At 40.5% G+C, this 13,126-nt stretch overlaps 1 long non-coding RNA gene and 1 pseudogene across 1 annotated transcript; both read left to right on the forward strand.

The window, feature by feature from the left end:
* The first annotated feature begins 9,100 nt into the window (after nt 1-9,100).
* On the forward strand, nt 9,101-10,524 carry LOC133026428 (plasma kallikrein-like; annotated as a pseudogene).
* A 605-nt stretch (nt 10,525-11,129) lies between these two features.
* On the forward strand, nt 11,130-12,203 carry LOC133025706 (uncharacterized). Its single transcript, XR_009683160.1, has 3 exons — nt 11,130-11,193; nt 11,439-11,598; nt 12,067-12,203. It is a non-coding gene; the product is annotated as an uncharacterized LOC133025706 (long non-coding RNA).
* The last annotated feature ends 923 nt before the right edge of the window (nt 12,204-13,126 follow it).

Raw genomic sequence — 13,126 nt, forward strand, 5'->3', positions numbered from 1 at the left:
TGTGAAACAAGCATTTAAATCAACTTTAACTTCTCATGTGGCAAACAGAAATACATTCAACATTAGAAAGTGTAAAGTAACTGTATATATTGTCTATTTATATATATCACCTTATTTGTTGTTCCTGGGACAATATCTTGAAGATCATATAGGGGGTTGAACATTTGGTTCTGCAAATTCAGCTTAATATGTTAATCTGCTTGGTTTTGTCTTAACTGTCTAAACTTATTTTTTATGCAGTGGTGACTTCCAATGTTACTTGAAGGGAAATCCAGCTGGAATGGTGACCAGAGCCAAAGTGAGAGTCACATCTGGGATACCAGTGCACTTCTGCCAGATGAATGACAGTATGTATCACAAACCAACGCTAAGACTGGACAAACTGTTTGTGGACCATCACAAACCACACACACTGGCTTCGAACTGTTTTATACACACGTTTATGAAGAAATGTATCATTTACCCATTATGAAACACATTATGTGTAAATAGGTAACAGTTACAGCTGGTTATTATGTAATACTTGTTAGGGTAGTATGTTTGTGCTTTGGCCAGCAGGGGGAGTCTGACTCTGTCCCTCTCTGCTGACAGGTTGGCTTCAAGTGTCTCATCAAGGAGTCAGTTTCCAAGGTTCTGCCTTTCGCTTTGAGTCGATGGATGATCCAGACACGTGTCAGAGGACCTGTACTACAGATCCTCTTTGCCAGTTCTACACCTACTTCAATGAATCCTACTCCAACTCTGCTTTCAGGTACAGTGCTGATTCATGTCAACAAAATCATTAACCAGAAATTCAGTTCACACAGAGAAATTATGAAACATTTAACTTGATCTTTACTAGAAAGGACCACGCCCAAACACAATGTGATTGAAAGGTTTGAATGGAAATTGATAAATTGGATGTTGAGGAAATAATGAATGGACATTGAGGGAAGTGGTTGAGGTGAAGATAGGAGATGAGGGAGGAAGGAAAGAGGAGGAAGGGATGAGGGAAGGAAGATGAAGGGATGTGTGTGAGGATTGATGAAGGGAAGGGAAGATAAACAGAGCATGATGGGTTGATAAAGTAAATCAAGTAAATTTAGTCTTGACAGGTGATTGCAGGTGTGGTTGAGGTTTGGCCCTGCTCCTCAGTGGACTTGTGAACTTCCCATCATATCAACTATCTAGTGTTGTCTACATGGTGTTTAATCTTGTTTCTTGATTTTGTGTCCCAGGCGCCGCTGTTATCTCAAGCGTGTCATCACAGCACCTGCTCCTCCCAAAGTGTATAAATTGAATAATGTCGTGTCCGGATTCTCCCTGAAGAACTGTGTGTAGAGGCACACACAGACACACACACACACACACACACACACACACACACACACACACACACACACACACACACACACACACACACACACACACACACACACACACACACACACACACTTTCCTTATCCTCATTCAGGCTGGAACGCCCCATCTGTCTTCGCAGCCACACTTCATGCCTCACTTTGGATTGTTGGCTGGTCCTCACATGATCAGTTGTTTGTCATTTAAAATACAGATGATTGTTTTTGTGTTGTAACCTGAAAAATAAAACGATCAATGCAATAAGTTTTCATCCTGCTTCATTTATTTGAGAGTCAGTATTCACAGAGCTCTACTTCTTATTGCAGAGAGATAAAGTATGAATGAATTGAGCAATGGTATTGACATGTGTCTCTGCAACAAGACAAGTCTAGTATATATTCCCAACAACAGCTGAAAGAAAATTGGAGATGCAGCTTTTGTAAATCTTGCTCCCAAGTTGCGAACAGACAACTCATAGACATCAGAGAAGCAAGTCCAATACAAAAAAGTATTAAAGTATAAAAAGTATTTTAAATGTTATTTTACCTTTTTTCTTATGTTTCTTAAAAACATATATATTTCTTGATTCAGTCTCACCTCTCTGTGTGTGCATGTCGGCAGGATGTGATCTTCTCTCTGACACCTATTCAATGACATTCAAATTACAAATTATATTCAGAGGTTGAAGAGAACAAATTGCTATCAGTTTGATCTTTGGATCCAGTGTTAATAGTTAAAATAATTCAGGCTCATTTTGTCCTTGTGTTACGTGCTTTAGTTGATTCCTCCTCCTTTTCCTCACTCTCTCTCTCCTCTCAGGTGAGTGTGGTTATGTGGAGGGGTATTTAAGGAAAGCTGGAGAGTCTCTCTCATCTGAGTGGCGGCAGCACTCGTGGAAGTGTTTATTATGTGTTTCCTTTTCCTTGTGAGCTGTTGGGGGTCTCTGATAGTCTTCTTTTTGATATTTGAAGGGGGTCAGTAAGGACCCTCAAAGTATGAAGACAGTCACTCCGGGTTTTTTCACTCAGCCCATTCTAAGAAACATGTTATTGAAACGTTGCGTTTCATACTTCCTCTCCGTATGATGTCGTCATGAAAACTCACTCTTGTCGATGGGTGGGGCTGAGAGACTCCGTACTGTTACTCGGGACGTTACTCCTACATTGGCCGACTGTCCTGCTGAAACTTGACCAAACATGAGGACGTTTTAACTTACTGTTCAGGAACATCCTGTTGTTTTGTCTGGAGTGTCCTGCCTTAGACTGCATACATTTGATTCTAGGCTCCTTGTCTAATCCCTATTCATTCTACTACAGTTGAGTAATGAACAATTATGTGAGTGTATTATAATAAAATTGTTAAGCTAGTCAGAGATTTGATACTATATTTAACTTTTTCCTCACTTTAGCCCTTGCTCCCCAAAATGTGTGTGCAAGTCCCTGCAAGGAACTTGCTGTGTTATGTAAAGCTTTTCATGGGATTAACTTAAACATTATTTTACACAGATTTTTAAAGTGCCTTCATACCAAAGTCAAATTTTAATCCTTGAAAGAAAAAAGAAAAACAGAGTATGATAGTTTGATCAAGTAAATTTAGTCTTGACAGGTGATTGCAGGTGTGGTTGCTCCTATGTAGACTTGTTAACTTCCTATCATATCAACCATCTAGTGTTGTCTACATGGTGTTTAATCTTGTTAGTTTATTTTGTGTCCCGGGCACTGCTGTTATCTCAAGAGTGTCATCACAGCACCTGCCTCTCCCAAAGTTAATAAATAGAATAATGTCGTGTTGGATTCTAAGAACTGTGTATAGAGACACACACACACACACACACACTTCATGCCTCTCTCTGGACTGTTGGCTGGTCCTCACATGATCAGTTTTTTGCCATTTAAAACACAGATGATTGTTTTTGTATTGTAACATGAATAAAGCTGACAATGAAATAAGTTTTCAGCCTGCTTCATTTATTTGAGAGTCAGTATTCACAGAGCTCTACTTCTTATTGCAGAGAGATAAAGTATGAGTGAGTTATGCAATGGTATTGACATGTGTCTCTTCAACAAGACAAGTCTATTATAGGTTCCAAACAACAGCTCTAAGTAAATAGGAGATGCAGCCTTTGTAAATCTTGCTCCCAAGTTGTCGAACAGACAACTGATAGACATCAGAGAAGCAAGTTCAATAAAAAAAAAGTATAAAAAAGTATTTTAAATGTAATTTTACCTTTTTCTTATGTTTCTGAAAAAAAAAAAAAAAATTCTTGATTCATTCACACATCTCTGTGTGTGCATGTCTGCAGGATGTGATCGTCTCTCTGACACCTTTTTTATGCCATTCAAATTACAATTTCTATTCAGAGTTTGAATAGAACAAAATGCAATCAGTTTGATCTTTGGCTCCACTGTTGTTAGTTCAAATAATTCAGTGTCATTTTGTCCTCGTGTTACGTGCTTTAGTTGATACCTCCTCCTCTTCCTCACTCTCTCTCTCTCCTCTCAGGTGAGTGGGATGAGTGTGATTATGTGGAGGGATATTTAAGGAAAGCCGGAGAGTCTCTCTGCCATCTGAGTGGCAGCAGCACTCGTGGAAGTGTTTATTGTGTGTTTCCTTTTCCTTGTGAGTTGTGGGGGGTCTCTGATAGTCTTCTTTTTGATATTTGAAGGGGGTCAGTAAGGACCCTCAAAGTATGAAAACAGTCACTCCGGGCTTTTTCACTCAGTCCATTCTAAGAAATATGTTATATATACGTCGTGTTTCACACTTCCTCTCCGTATGATGTCATCATGAAATCGCACTCTTCTCGCTGGGTGGGGCTGAGAGACTCCGTACTGTTACTCGGGACGTTACTCCTACATTGGCCGACTGTCCTGCTGAAACTTGACCAAACATGAGGGCGGTGTAACTTACCGTTCAGAAACATCCTGTTGTTTTGTCTGGAGTGTCCTGCCTTAGACTGCATAATTTTGATTGTAGGCTCCTTGTCTAATCCCTATTCCTTCTACTAATGTTGAGTATTTAACAATTATGTGAGTGTATTATAATAAATTGTTAAGCTATTCAGAGATTTGATACTATATTTAATTTTTCCTCACTTTAGCCCTTGCTCCCCAAAATGTGTGTGCAAGTCCCTGCACAGGAATCAGCTGTGTTATGTAAAGCTTTTCATGGGATTAACTTAAACATTATTTTACACAGATTTTTAAAGTGCCTTCAAACCAAAGTCAAATTTTAATCCTTGAAAGAAAAACAGAGTATGATAGTTTGATCAAGTAAATTTAGTCTTGACAGGTGAGTGCAGGTGTGCTTGCTCCTAAGTAGACTTGTTAACTTCCTATCATATCAACTATCTAGTGTTGACTACATGGTGTTTAATCTTGTTAGTTTATTTTGTGTCCCGGGCACCGCTGTTATCTCAAGAATGTCCTCACAGCACCTGCCTCTCCCAAAGTGAATAAATAGAATAATGTCGTGTTGGATTTTAAAGAACTGTATATAGAGACACACACGCACGCAGGCACACACACACTTCATGCCTCTCTCTGGACTGTTGGTTGGTCCTCACATGATAGGATAAGTTGTTTGCCATTTATTTGAAAGTCAGCAATGCTATTAAAATGTGTCTCTGCAACAAGATATACTAATACAACCATTCAATGATATTAGAAGATACCTAAAATTTCTGATTGTATAACTTATTCATGATAAATGTTGCAAATGTCTGACAGTTTTGCTTTTTGAAAATTTTGGAAATTTTTATTAATATTTTTGTATCTTCTGGCACAAGGCTATGAAACCTTTCATTGTTAGCATCTGTGACTCCTAACCCAAGAAGACATAAGAAATAATACTCTGTTAGTGATATTACCTCTGGAACACTGAGATCATCTGCAGCAAGTCTATTAGAGGTTCCCGACGCAGCTTTTGTAAATTATGCTCCCAAGTTGTGGAACAGACTACTGATACACATCAGAGAAGCAAGTTCAGTAAAAGTCTTTAAAAAAAAGTATTTTAAATGTAATTTTACCGTGTTCTTATGTAACCTAAAAACATATCTCTTGATTCATTCACACATCACTGTGTGTGCAAGTCTGCAGGCTATGACCTTTTATCTGACACCTATTCAATGACATTCAATTTTCAAATTCTGTTCAGAAGTTGAAGAGAACAAAATGCAATCAGTTTGATCTTTGGATCCACTGTTTTTAGGTTAAATAATACGGTGTCACTGCATTTTGTCCTTTTGTTACGTGCTTTTGTTGTTTCCTCCTCATTTCCCTCACTCTCTCTCTCCTCTCAGGTGAGTGTGATAATGTGGAGCCGTATTTAACAAAAACTGGAGAGTCTCTCTGCCATCTGATTGGCAGCAGCAATTGGGAAATGTTTAGTGTGTTGCCTTATTGAGTCGAGGGGGTATGATATTCTTCTTTTAGGTTTTTGAAGGGGGTCAGTAGGGACCCTCAAAGTATGAAAACAGTGACTCTGGACTTTTTCACTCCATTAAAACATTGAAATGCATCAAGATGCATTGTTGTGCATTCGAATCGTTGACTGCTGAATCGTCATTGAATCATAAGGCTGTCGAAGGTGAACTAGTGAGCACACAGTCATCACAGACATGTCAGACATGCAGCACCTCCCACCTCATGTTCCAGTTGTACTATTTTTTCTTTGCTTTCGTGTGGAGGTGAAGAGGTTCAGAAACATCCTGTTGTAACTAGGGATGGGAATCGAGAACCGGTTCTTGTTTAGAACCGGTTCCCAGTGAACCAATTCCTTGGAATCGTTAGCGAAATTCTTTAACGATTCTGCTATCGGTTCCCTGTGCCGTTGCGCATGCGCGAACTTTTTCATTCAGACGGCAGCAAACATGTCAACCAGGCAGAAGCGATCTAAAGTCTGGTTGTATTTCACACGACAAAATGACAGCAACGCCACTTGCAACGCGTGCAAAAGGGCTATTTCGTCGAAGGGAGGAAATACCACCAATATGATGAAGCATTTGAACACGCATGGAATGAAGTTACAGGTGTGTCATGTGTTTGATGCTTGCAGCAGCGCAGCTAACGATAGCGCTGCATCTCTTTCTATTCAAGGTTGAAACAAATCGCCCTGATCAGACCCCAGGGAAAAGTTACGCATTAAATTTTAAGGACACGGGCGGACCCGACCCGCTGTGTTCGTTGCACGCTGCCTGAACAAGTTAACATAAACGAAAAATCACTAATTGGACCGATAACCTTGTTATCGGTCTTACCAAACATTAACTAAATATATATATAAACGAAAAACACTCAAACAGGTTGCTTATAATATCCTGTATTCACACAAAGCACAAATCAAACCCCACATACCCCCGTGTCCGCAAACATTGGCGGACCCATGAACATAAACAAGCTATTTACACACACTCAAACATCAATATTTTCCCACCCCAAGTCCATACATAATCCCCAAACAAACGTCCAAAACAAAATATCTGCAGGTGTGGCGAGGTGAGTGTCGCAAACAAATCAAAGTCCACGCTTTCTCACCCCCTTCCAGTGCCCAGAAAAATGTTCAGTCCACGATATAATCCCTTACAAAACTCCCAGGCAATAATCCCGTTCCAGAGAAAAATCCTTGCAAGTTGTAAATGATATCCAGTTCCTCGAACCTCTGGCCGCACCGCCAGCCCGCAGCTCCAAAAAAAAACACCCCTTGTCGGGACGTCACTTCCCCATATTTAACACATTTCCTTTACAAAAACCCCATATATACATAATCACACAAATAATAAACAATCACACAAATAATAAACAAATACATACATAGATCCATTTCCTCATTCCTATAGTTTTAAGGTGTCTGACCCATGACATATGTAACTTTTTCGTTCCATAAAGTGCACTGCGGTGACCTTTACAAGGTAAGCTCCTCAAACTTGTGTGAAGCAATTTGCCTTTATTGTGCGTAGTCGATCGAGTTATCTTCTGTCCCGTCGTTTGAAGCATACATTTTAGCTCCGGCATTGGTCTCCCATTATCAGTGATGGGCAGTAGCGACGCGACAGCGTCGCTCGGCGGCAACCCGCAGTAGCTCGCCGGCTACTGCGGCTTAGCTCGGCAGTAACGTCGCAGTAGCTCGGCGGCAACTGCGTCGTCGCTCGGCGTAAATAAACCCGTTTGTGCTCTTTTTCCCCCCCTTGCCCAAAAAGAATCGATAAGAGAATCGATAAGGAATCGAATCGATAAGCAGGAATCGATATGGAATCGGAATCGTTAAAATCTTATCAATACTCATCCCTAGTTGTAACCGAATGTTAATATGTGGCTTTCTGAAGCGGAATGCAAACACCAATGTGACTTTAAGCTGTGTTTACAAGAGAGAGTCAATGCACCAGGAAGAGACTGGTGATGGGCCTTGATGCGTTTCACTCAATGTGCAGTCAGCCAATCACAGGAGGGGCTTAATAGGCAGGTGAAAACAGCCTGTTCTGTCTGCAGCTCCACAGAGAGGCAGGAGAGAGGACTTGGAAATACATATCGCAGCAGTTTCTTTGACTTTAATCCACTAATATGTCATTGTAGGGGTCCAATACATCAAATTAAATCCCAGTTAGGTTTAAAATGTGGGCCCTTTAAAACACCACCTTTCATCTTAACCCTAATGTCCTGACTTTGTGCGTCCTGTTACATCTCCTGTTGTGTAGCAGTTTGAATCATGTGTCTCATGAACTCTAGAGCGAATCAAACAAATACAAAGTAAACGTCACTCCTGTACATGTCCTAATAACTTGTGATTAGTGATTGTGTTGTTGTGAATATTATACCTTAAGCTTGATACCACAAACTACTAAAGTTGTATTTACTATATACAGATGTGTATGTGAGTATGCGTATGCGTGTATATATGTGAGTGATTGTGCTAACCCTTAAGTGCAGCACAACGGTCTAAACTGGATAAAAGACAAATCCGTGTGGAGATGACTGACCACTTTTATACACTTACTGTTATTGTCTGATTAATGAATTGAAAATCTTATTTTGTAAATTACAGCACACTTGTAATAACAGAAACAGTCCATTGTAGTGGACACTTGATAAGACAGAATTCACCACAGTGTGCCACAGTGGTTTACACTAACTGATTGCACTGTGGTTTGCAGGCTTACACACCTTGTAAGGAACTGTGGGGTAACAAGGGAACTGGGAGTGGTTAAAAGCAGATGTCTTGGTGACACCCGGGAGTTCTCTGTAGCGGTAAAATGTTTGTGAGGGTATTGAAATTAATTGTTAGGCTAGTCAGAGATGTGATCTACTTTATTTAACTTTTTCTCAGTTTAGCCCCTGCTCCCCAAAATGTGTGTGCACGTCCCTGCACAGGGCCAGGCTGTGTTATGAAAGCTTTCCATGGGATTAACTTAAAAAAGTATTTTACCCAGATTTTTAAAGTGCCTTTAAACCAAAGTCAAATTTAAATCAATGTATGAAGAGCATGTGGTAAATCATGCATTCCCTGTAAAAAGGACATTAAAATATGAAGGTAAATGATGCACTATTGTTCTGAGTCCTCTGAGTCCTCTTCCGTGAGGCAGCTCAGTTGCTGCCTTTTTAAGCGTGTGGATCAATCATCTACAGATCTCACTTGTGCTGATTTATCCTCTGTGGTGAAGGTGAAGGTACTCTCCCAGCCGCCTCGACTCCACAATTGCACATTAAGGGGGCTGTATCATTGTCAACCAACCAATAATTGTCAACACTTAGTTGTGCAAATAGATCGGATGTATAAATGTTGCAACGGCCCCTTGTCCTGCATGCAGTTGCAGAGACGCCTCCTTCTACTGCAGTTGCTTCTCAGCGATCTTATCTTCCTCTGTGCCGAAATCAAGAAGATGGGAACCTGTTTGATTTTACTGGGTCTGCTCTCTATCTGCAGCCTCTGCTTTAGTCAAGGTAACACATACACTACTTGACGAGACTGTGGCCACAGTTTTGAATAGCATTTTTATTTTTTTTTTTAGCACATATCATATGTAGTCAAATCTGTTTAATCTGTGTTTATGTGTACATTTAATTGTGTTTTATTTTTGTCTTTCCCATTTCTTCAGAATGCGCTCATGAGTTAATCGAGAATGAGGATTTCATGGGATACGATATAACAATTCTCCGCTCTCCGGATGCAAGGCACTGTCAGCAGCTGTGCACCGAGCACCCCTCCTGTCTCTTCTTTAGCTTTCTTCGACATGACTATACCAGAGATAACAGGTATCTAACAATGATGCATCACATAACTCATGATACAACCCATTGAGGCTCTGTAATGTTTTAATGATCAATACAGCCAAAGCAGGGTCAGATCAAGGGGTGCAGCCAGGGGGGCACTGACCCCGGTACTCTGGCTTTTTACCTACAGTCTTAAAAACATACAGATTGGGATTAGATTAAACTGCCATAGGTGTTAATGTGATGCTGACATCAGCTCCAGCTAACCCCATCCAACCCTTAACGTTGTAGATAATGGATGCATGCTTTTCTCTGCAGGAACTTCTACTGCTACCTCAAGTCCACTCCCTCTCTGAAGCCCAACGTCCGGATTCCAGTACAGGGTGTCACTTCGGGCTTCTCCCTCAAAAACTGCCCCTCAAAGCTGGGTAAGCTCACAAACACTTTACATCATTCTAAAAAACTGTTTATATATTTTTGATGTATGGGCACGCTCTCCTTATCTCTCTTTGTCTTCTATCTTGGGCAGAAAAACCTTGTTGGCCTCAGCTGTACCAGAACGTGGACTTCCCGGAGTCAGACTACAAAACGTTGTTCACTTTTTGATGAAGAGTGTCAGAGGGTCTGCACACAGGACCCTCACTGTCGGTTCTTTGCTTTTCTAAATGACCTCTTCACACCAGAGCACTCAAGGTATAACTGGGTAACGTAATGTTTCATTCAATTTAAATGTTCCTCATTTAAACAGGTGCCTGATCTGGAGGCAGTGTTTATATCAGTGGTTGAAGTAACCTCAGTGGTTAGGGTTAGAGCAACAGACATGATGCGACTTCACAGGCTGAGTAGTTTCCCTCGTGGTGAGTGAATTCAGTGAATCCATCCAATGAGAAGGGAGGATCTCTGGCATCAGAACATCGCCTGTTCTAACATTAAATGATGCTGTTGTTTCTTTGTTCTTTCCCAGATACAAATGTTGCCTTAAACACAGCTGGTCTCTACCGAGGACTCCTGTTATAAAGAGAGAGGTTGGAGCAGTATCTGGATTCTCCCACAAATTGCAAATAACTCAACACTTTGGACCAGGTATGCACAGGTGGAAGCACAGGTGGAAGCACAACATCCAGCGGGAGGTCTTTTACAATATGTTGTATTATTATATTACCTGTGTGTTTTACAGTTTACCAGGGAAAGCTTCTCTTAAACACTGACATCCCAGGACACGACATTGACAAGCTGCCTGCCGCCTCTGCTGAACACTGTCAGGCTCTGTGCTCTGATAAACCAAGCTGTACATATTTCTCTTATAACAGGTAAACTTTAACTTCTCATGTGGCAAACAGAAACACATTCAACATTAGAAAGTGTGAAGTGACTGTATTTATTGTCTATATATATATATATATATGTATATCACATTATTTGTTGTTCCTGGGACAATATCTTAACAATCCTATAGGGGTTTGAACATTTGGTTCCGCAAATTAAGCTAAATATGTTAATGTGCTTGTTTTTTTCTAAACTCTCTTAACTTATATTTTATGCAGCCATGACTTCCAATGTTACTTGAAGGGAAATCCATCTGTAATGGTGACCATAGCCAAAGTGGGATTCACATCTGGGATACCGGTGCACTCCTGCCAGGTGAATGACAGTATGTATCACAAACCAACACCGAGACTGGACACACTGTTTGTGGACCATCACAAACCACACACACTGACTCTGACCTGTTTTGTACACACGTTTATGAAGAAATGTATAATTCACGCATTATGAAACCCATTATGTGTAAATAGGTGACACTTACATGTAGTTATTATGTAATACTTGTTAGAGTAGTACATCTGTGCCTTTCGCCAGCAGGGGGAGTCTGACTCTGTCCCTCTCTGCTGACAGGTTGGCTTCAAGTGTCTCATCAAGGAGTCAGTTTCCAAGGTTCTGACCTTCGCTCTGAGTTGATGGATGATCCAGACATGTGTCAGAGGACTTGTACTATGGATCCTCTTTGCCAGTTCTACACCTACTTCAATGAATCCTACTCCAACCCTGATCTCAGGTACAGTGTTCATTCATGTCAACAAAATCATGAACCAGGAATTCAGTTCACACAGAGAAATCATGTAACATTTAACTTCTCTTTACTAGAAAGGACCACGCCCAAACAAAATGTGATTAGAAAAATTTGAATTGAAATTGATTAACTGGATGTTTAGGATATAATGAATGGACATTGAGGGAAGTGGTTGAGGTGAAGATAGGAGATGAGGGAAGAAGGAAAGAGAGGATGAAGGGATGAGGGAAGGAAGATGAAGGGATGTGTGTGAGGATTGATGAAGGGAAGGGAAGATAAACAGAGCATGATGGGTTGATCAAGTAAATCAAGTAAATGTAGTCTTGACAGGTGATTGAAGGTGTGGTTGAGGTTTGGCCCTGCTCCTCAGTGGACTTGTTAACTTCCTATCTTATCAACTATCTAGTGTTGTCTACATGGTGTTAAATCTTGTTCCTTGATTTTGTGTCCCAGGCGCCGCTGTTATCTCAAGCGTGTCATCACAGCACCTGCTCCTTCCAAAGTTCATAAAAAGAATAATATCGTTTCCGGATTCTCCCTGAAGAACTGTGTGTAGACACACACAACTACACACACACACACACACACACACACACACACACACACACACACACACACACACACACACACACACACACACACACACACACACTTTCCTTATCCTCATTCAGGCTGGAACGCCCCATCTGTCTTCGCAGCCACACTTCATGCCTCACTTTGGATTGTTAGCTGGTCCTCACATGATCAGTTGTTTGTCATTTAAAATACAGATGATTGTTTTTGTGTTGTAACCTGAAAAATAAAACGATCAATGAAATAAGTTTACATCCTGCTTCATTTATTATTTATTATTATTTTTTCAGTATTCACAGAGCTCTACTTCTTATTGCAGAGAGATAAAGTATGAGTGAGTTGAGCAATGGTATTGACATGTGTCTCTGCAACAAGACAAGTCTATTATAGATTCCCAACAACAGCTCTAAGTAAATAGGAGATGCAGCTTTTGTAAATCTTGCTCCATAAGTTGTCGAACAGACAACTGATAGACATCAGAGAAGCAAGAAGAGAGAACAAAATGCAATCAGTTTGATCTTTGGATCCACTGTTGTTAGTTCAATTAATTCAGTGTCCCTGCATTTTGTCCTTGTGTTACGTGCTTTAGTTGTTTCCTACTCTTTTTCCTCACTCTCTCTCTCCTCTCAGGTGAGTGTGATGAGTTTGAATATGTGGAGGGGTATTTAAGGAAAGCTGGAGAGTCTCTCTGACATCTGAGTGGCAGCAGCACTCGTGGAAGCGTTTATTGTGTGTTTCCTTTTCCTTGTGAGCTGTGGGGGGTCTGTGATAGTCTTCTTTTTGATATTTGAAGGGGGTCAGTAGGGACCTTCAAAGTATGAAGACAGTCACTCAGTCGTATTAGGGTTACCAATAACTCAAATGAAATCCTAGAAAGGTGGAGTATATGGGAACTTTTACATTGTTTCTCCTTTGTTTTCTTAATAAGCTCGTTTCAATT

Source organism: Limanda limanda, chromosome 19, assembly GCF_963576545.1.
Source record: "Limanda limanda chromosome 19, fLimLim1.1, whole genome shotgun sequence".
In the NCBI taxonomy this organism is placed as follows: domain Eukaryota; kingdom Metazoa; phylum Chordata; class Actinopteri; order Pleuronectiformes; family Pleuronectidae; genus Limanda; species Limanda limanda.